Source organism: Amblyomma americanum, chromosome 2 (genome assembly GCF_052857255.1).
Source record: "Amblyomma americanum isolate KBUSLIRL-KWMA chromosome 2, ASM5285725v1, whole genome shotgun sequence".
Taxonomy (NCBI): domain Eukaryota; kingdom Metazoa; phylum Arthropoda; class Arachnida; order Ixodida; family Ixodidae; genus Amblyomma; species Amblyomma americanum.
In genome coordinates, this window is record NC_135498.1 from 140,913,430 (window position 1) to 140,920,264 (window position 6,835).

The 6,835-nt window shown below is 47.7% G+C and overlaps 1 long non-coding RNA gene and 1 pseudogene across 1 annotated transcript; both read left to right on the forward strand.

The window, feature by feature from the left end:
- Positions 1–2,459: 2,459 nt before the first annotated feature.
- LOC144120096 (uncharacterized) lies at positions 2,460–6,032 on the forward strand (annotated as a pseudogene).
- Positions 3,767–4,497, forward strand: LOC144119121 (uncharacterized). The gene is made up of 3 exons (XR_013312267.1): positions 3,767–3,820; positions 3,902–4,203; positions 4,309–4,497. It is a non-coding gene; the product is annotated as an uncharacterized LOC144119121 (long non-coding RNA).
- Positions 6,033–6,835: the final 803 nt, after the last annotated feature.

Below are 6,835 nucleotides of genomic sequence, written 5' to 3' on the forward strand. Positions count from 1 at the left end.
CGCAGAGATGTACGTGATGGCAATATCATAATTTTATTTTTCCTGATATGCTGATAAAGCCGAGGACTTTTCATGCACATAATCAAGCATTCTAGAGCCCATTCGCTTTCGTACTTCATTCCATGTGTGCTTTTACGTCTTGAAGCAGCGAAACATGCCCTCACTTGCTGTTGCTGCTTTACCGGTAGGACCTTGATTGCGCTTTCAAGCACTGACGCTTCAATTTTAGAATTTTCTTTTTTCAAATTCTCAAACTTAGACTTCACCTGAAGCATGGCTAGCCTGCTTCGCTTCAGCTGTTCTGTCCGTAGCTTGAGTCTGTATGAGAGTGTTCCAGCCCTGGGCTTTGCTGCCCTTCTTTTGTATGATGCCTGATTAATTAGAAGTTTCCTTAGATACCTGCACTGTGGGCACGCTGCTCCGGGCGCCTGGGCTATTCCGGGACAGGAAGCACTGAAACTTTTCATCCCACATGTCTTCTCTCGGTGCTTGGAGTTGGCTTCGAACTCTCCCTTTTTTCCAAAGCCTTTGCATGGAATAAGGGAGTCTACCTCTAGAAGAAGATCTTCAATCATTTTAGCATCGGTAATCTCGACGCTTCTGACTTGGGTTGCTTGCACGAACACCGTCGCTTGAATCGCGCTGCTGTCCGACATTACGAGGACTACCTTTTCAAAGTAGAGATTGTGGTCTTCTAACGCACACACAGTGAAAGCCGTGACGTTATCAGAACCAGAGATCTGGTGTCTGGACCAATACACGCTTGGTAGCTCGCATCTTTGAACGCAAAATTCAGATGCAACAACCTGCTGATCTGAAACACTCCCTTCATCATTTGCGGTCTCTACGCCTTGGGAACAGGCACCTATTTCGCAACGCTGGAGCTTCGAGGGGAGGCCGCATGTCGACGTTTTCGATTGCCTCTTCTGAGGGGCTTTCTTGGAAAGGTACGACGGAGCATTTGGGTAAATCGTTGGAACCGCGTCGCTTGTAAGCACGGGTCGATCACGGGGAATCTTGACTGTTGCTCCGTTGATCACGTGCGTGAAGTGCCGGACAATATACTGTTCATCAAAGTGAAGTTCACAGAGGGCTGAGTTCTCGTCGAGAGCTTTGTCAGCCCGGGGCACGGCTCGTCGCCATGCTTCAAAGCGTTCGGGGTCCTTTGGCACAGAAAACAGAGACACGCTCACCCGACTTCCTTGACGATACGTAGCCAGACGTACAGTTAGGCGCAAAGCAGTGCGTTTGTCTCGCTTTCTTTGCACGATGATCCATTTGCTGATCCAGGACACGGACCTGAAGCATGCATGCCAACAAGTACCCCTTCACAAAAGAAAGCGAAAAACACGTGGGAGCACCGTCGAGACGAGCAGACGACAACCGCACGTGCGCACGCATGAGCAGGGAGCGGGGAGCGCGGGAGGCATCGAAGTGCTGACCGCAGCGCCGCTGCGGCCACCGCGGTGGCGGCATGAATTGACGGCGCGCCCTTTCGCCGCGAACGCGCCGGCGTTGACGCCACCTACCCCTTCTAGGCACCATACTGGCGCCGATCCGGTCGAGCGCAGTGTTCGGGTGGCTAGACTGGGAAGGTGTGAAGACCGCGGCGCTTTCCCTCGGGCGCGCGTGACCCCTCTGCGCACCGATGCCGCCAGGGGAAATGTGGCGCTGCTACTAGCGGCGCGGTAAGCTTCGCCTGGTCAGCCTGGCTCAACCTCTCAGCTGCGTCGGTCTTGCGCACATCGTAGCAGTTGTCAGTGCAGCGTTTTCTCATGCGAGATGCCTCCACCAGCAAGAAAGAAGACCGAGCGTAGGTGCTTTGTGCCTGGGTGTGACACGGGATACAGGAAAACGTCAGAAAAAGTCTCTTTGTTCCGTGCCCCTGCCTGCCAAGAAATGTTGGCCAAGTGGTCTCGAGCGATCCCACGGGCCGACAAGGCGTTGAAGGAGAATTCTGCAGTTTGCGAAAGACACTTCGACTCACGGTACGTAGCCAACATTTTTAGCTGGGCTTGTGGGTGAGACTTATTGGAATGTGCAAAGCGTCTAGAATAAACAGAAGTGTGACACGTGTTATCGGCGTGCTGTGTGACGGTACATAACGCTTTGCACGACATTCTCGCAGCATGCCCATCCTGCTCTTTCACGCTAGCTCAAACTGATCACCATGGTCTGTTCTTTCTGTTGCCTCTAGGTTTATCGTTCGTGACTTCAAGCACATTATTAATGGAGCTGAGGTCTTGATACCGCGCTCCATTCCTGCCCTCTCAGAAGACGCAGTACCTACTGTATTTCCTAACCTACCGAAATACATTAGCAGAATGCTGCCGAAAGAAAGAAAAAGAAGAAATGCCTCACAAGCTCCTATACCTTCAAAAAGAAGCGGCGCTTGCCTTGACACGACGGAGGAATGCCCCCCGGCAGACGGGGAGGGTGCAGATACACAGCGGGGTGGAATGTCCGAGCCGTTCGCCGAGGAACTATTCATTTTCAATCTGAAACGACCTTCGGAACTGTGGTCACTGCAGAAGCTTAAGCAGAACAACATTGCCTGCTACCAGACTGCAGAATTTGCAAAGGGCGAAACACCGCCTGTTGTGTTTACCAAAATGGTAGTGTTCTGCATTGGAGAAGGACATGTCAAGTGCAGCATCTTCTTGGCTGGGCAATTTCATAAGGAATGCGATGTGCGGTGTAAAGAACAAGCAGAAGGTGAATTGTCGTACGCAAACAGCCTCATCGTGTGCAGTGGAATTGGCCATACCAAGGAGTTCGAGAAGCTAAATATGAACAACATTGGAAGATTATCCGTACATTGCCTGTTCTCATCAGCATGTAACGGATCAGTACCACAACGTATGTTGTTCTGGACTTGAAGGACTGCGTACAGCTTATATAAGTTTGTGTACAGTAATGTCTTAACATTGACGACCAGACTGATACATTTTAAATGTCTTTTTTTTCATTTCAGGTACATCTGCTCAGTTACCTAACCGCTGCTTGTCATGCAAAAAGAGCAGAAGCAGTATGAAAGCTCGCTTGCTACGCTGCAAAAAGAAGGCTCGACTCCAGCTTTCAAATGTTGCTGCAAAACGGCTAAAGTATGCCATGCGTACCCTGCAACGGAAGAATAATAAGTTGAACTCTCTGCAAGATGCCCTCAAAAAGATGCAAGAAAAAAACATGGCAATCAAAGCAACCATTTTTGAGGAAAAGGTTACCCTGAATACTCTTTTTCTTTATTTGAAAAGCATTTACTTTTGTAACTCTGTATATGTTTTCCAGCTTAAAGAGCTTCCCAAAAACAGCAACCCGCTGTGCGTGCATGTTTTGAAGTATCAAGAAAGAAGTCCAACCATGGGTACCGTTACAACAAGGAATGGCTGCTGGAATGTATCCTCCTAAGGATGAAAAGTCCACGACTGTATGAGCACCTGAGGTCTCATAAGATCTTGGTGCTGCCTAGCCGAGTCTGTCTGCAAAGATACATGAAGGTATTTAAATGTGCCTTTTTTACATGAACAAAAAGTAATTGCTTTTTCTATTTACATGGCTTCAAAGCATCGTATGGCTTTAGCACCAAGCTTCTTGGGTGTGTAAAAAAAAACAGAAGAGCTTGATGGAATTAGGCGCCATGGGGGCTTGCTCATAGATGAGATGAAACTTTCTGCTCACTTGGACATCACAACCTCAACTCATATAGAAGGCTTTGTTGACCTAGGTCAATTCAGTGACCACAGGGACTAATATACGAAAGCTGACCATGGGCTTGTCATTATGTTTCAGCCTTTAGTAGGCAGCTGGACCCAAATAATAGGTAAGAATGTTTGTACAAAATATGTTTATTGATTTCAAACTATAATCACGTGCTTATATGATGTGCTTCATTTCTCTATAGGTGTATTTGCTTCAAGTGGAAACGTCAAGTCTCAGATGCTTTCAAAAATTGTGTTAGAGGCAACGGTGCTTTGTGAACAAGCTGGTCTTCTAGTTCACTATGTCTGCACAGACGGCGCAACATGGAATCGCTCTATGTGGCACAACCTTGGTGTGTACGGCAATGGGAAGAATGTAAAGTGCAAAGTAACGCACCCCTGTGATGAAGACAGGTTCCTACACTTTATTTCAGATTTCCCGCACCTTGCAAAATGTGTGCGAAACACATTGCTTAAGCAAGGACTCAACACACATCTTGGCCGAGTAAGCTTGCTACATGCTGGTCTATTTTTTATATATATGCCTTGTTTGATTTGCTTTTTTATCGCAAGTAAAATGCGATTTTATACTTCATTACTTATATTACAGGCCCACTGGGAGCATGTTTCCACCATGTGGAAGCTAGACAATAACAGTATGACACTGAAGGTTGCACCAAAGCTTACTCGCAGTCACATTTATCCAAATGGCTTTGACAAGATGCGAGTAGACTTGGCTTTCCATATTTTTAGTAGAGAAGCCGAACATGCCATTTCCTTTTACAAGGAGGATATAGAAAGGATTTATCCAAATGCTGAGCCAACAAGAGCTTTTGTTGATCTGATGGCGAGGCTTATTGAAGCTATGACATCGAGGTTCCCTGCAGAAGCCATGAGGTAATTTTGGTGTGGGGTTTTTCTCTCACAATGCTGCATGATTTTGTTTTTGGTATTTCAGACCGGGCAATAGGAAAGAGGCCACCCTTGATGAAGCGCTTCGGTTTCTTGATGAATTGGAGGCTCACGCCAAAGGGCTCGGCTTTCTTAGTAAGAGTACTTCTGAGGGGCTGAGGGTGTCTATACATTCTACAAAGCACCTTCTAAAGTACCTTTCAGAAAAGGTCGGCTTCAAGTATATAATGACATCAAGACTGAGCCAAGACCGCTTGGAACAATGCTTCGGCGTTGTCAGGCAAACGAGTGGGGCAAATGATCATCCTACCCCAGCTCAGTTCATTCTGATCATAAGGTATGTAATTTTTACTTGGGTTTTACAGACTGTCAGCATTCTTATATATCTAACAACTGTTCCATGTGCACATCCAGGTGTCTAAGCTTCTACAGTCTGGCAAGGAGCCCTAAGGACGGCAATGTGTCGCCGGATGTCCTCGAGTCATTGCTGTCTGTCGAGGAGGTGCTGGCTGAAAAGGAAAACCTGGCAGAAGACAGCGTAAAGGATTTGCCAATTGATGCCATGGAAGTGGCCGCAGACCACCACAGCTATGCTGAGCGGCACAGCGATGCGCGGCTGATCTATTACATTTCAGGCTATGTTGCTAGAAAGCGAGTTCTGACAACCCATTGTGAAGCCTGCAGAGCAGCATGTCTCTGTGATAAAGACAACATTGCAAAAGAACTTCCAGCCGAGGCAACCAATGAGTGGAACCTTGGGGGCCTTTTATATCCCTCAGTGTCGTTTTATAATCTTATCAAGGTCCTTGAAGACAAACTTACATATGCGTTCTGCCGAACGCGCTTGCATGCCGAAGCTGCGGCAGAGATTTTACAGTCTATTAGTGGTGTGCCAAAAATTGGTTGCTCTCACCATTCTGTTGCGCTGACAGCATCAGTAGTACGTTTTTATTGCCTCACAAGGATGCACTTTTTGCTCAATGGCATAAATCAGGAGGGTAGTGAAGGGAAGCGTAAAACACTGAAACCTTGTGTATTGTAGATTCTTTCTGCAAAAGTTTCCCCCCTCATTTGTAAATAAATGTTTTCATGACCAGATATGTGTTGCTTCATTGTCTACAATCGTCGGAGATTGCTTACGTGAGCGTCAAGCTGGCATACATGCTACAGGTTCACAATCGGGGACAACTGGTTTGCGCGTTGGGGCGCCTTCAGCCAACGCGACTGCAGTTTCGAGGTCCTACGGCACGCATTACAACCTGCTCTTCTCGCCGTAGTGGCTGCGTTTCGATGGCGGCGCAACGCAGAGAGTCAGTGCACGTTAAAGAAACCCAAGTGGTTGAAATTATTCTGAAACCTTCCACTACGGCGTCCCTCGCATCCTGGGCAGCGTCTCGAAATGTGCACGCACAAAACGCGCTTCAGTACAGCTATGCAATGCAAACTGGGCTTGTGAAGCAGCATATTCCACGGAAATAATGATGCGAGTTGACGAAACATTATTTTATTTTAAAGATTCATTCTTTGACACTCACAAAAAACGCGCGGTAAGCGAAACAAGCCCATTTTCGCCTCGATGCTAGAAATTTAGCCTACGCGATGCGCTCATTTCGGCTGCTCACCTTACCGCGCCTCTGCCGTCAGCGCCGCCACACGGCACCGCGGCGCGGCGGGGCCAAGCTTCTCCGGCCGGTTTTCACACCTTCCCTAGTCTAGCCACCCTAGCAGTGTCCCCTGACGATTTTTGACTAAACCGTCCAAATACCGCATACTGCAACACGTCACAATAAAGATTTAAAACAAATTTTTGCAAATCGTAAAATGTCAAATTTTAAACTTCTTGACTTAAAACCAAAGTTTGTTTGAGGCCTGCTTCAAAAAACATTATTTTTTATGTACAGCGGCTCAATGACATCGGCAGCAGCATCGACACTCACCAGACAGCAGTCTTCGGCGAGGCAAGGCTATAGTGCCTAGAATATACTGGCTAGTGTGCCGACCGTGGCCTTCCTGGTGGCACCGCGAGTGATGAATGCCGACGGCCGCCGCATGGAGCGCTGACAGTCGGGAGGGTGCCGCCGAGCCGCAACGCTCTCGCAACATCGGCAAGAGGACTAGTGCATTTTTGCTTTCGTTCAGCTGTAATCGACCAAAGCTGTCATGGAGGCAGCTGATTATAGGTTTCAGGGTTTGTTTTGAGTCTCTTTCGAGGAGCTGCACATTTA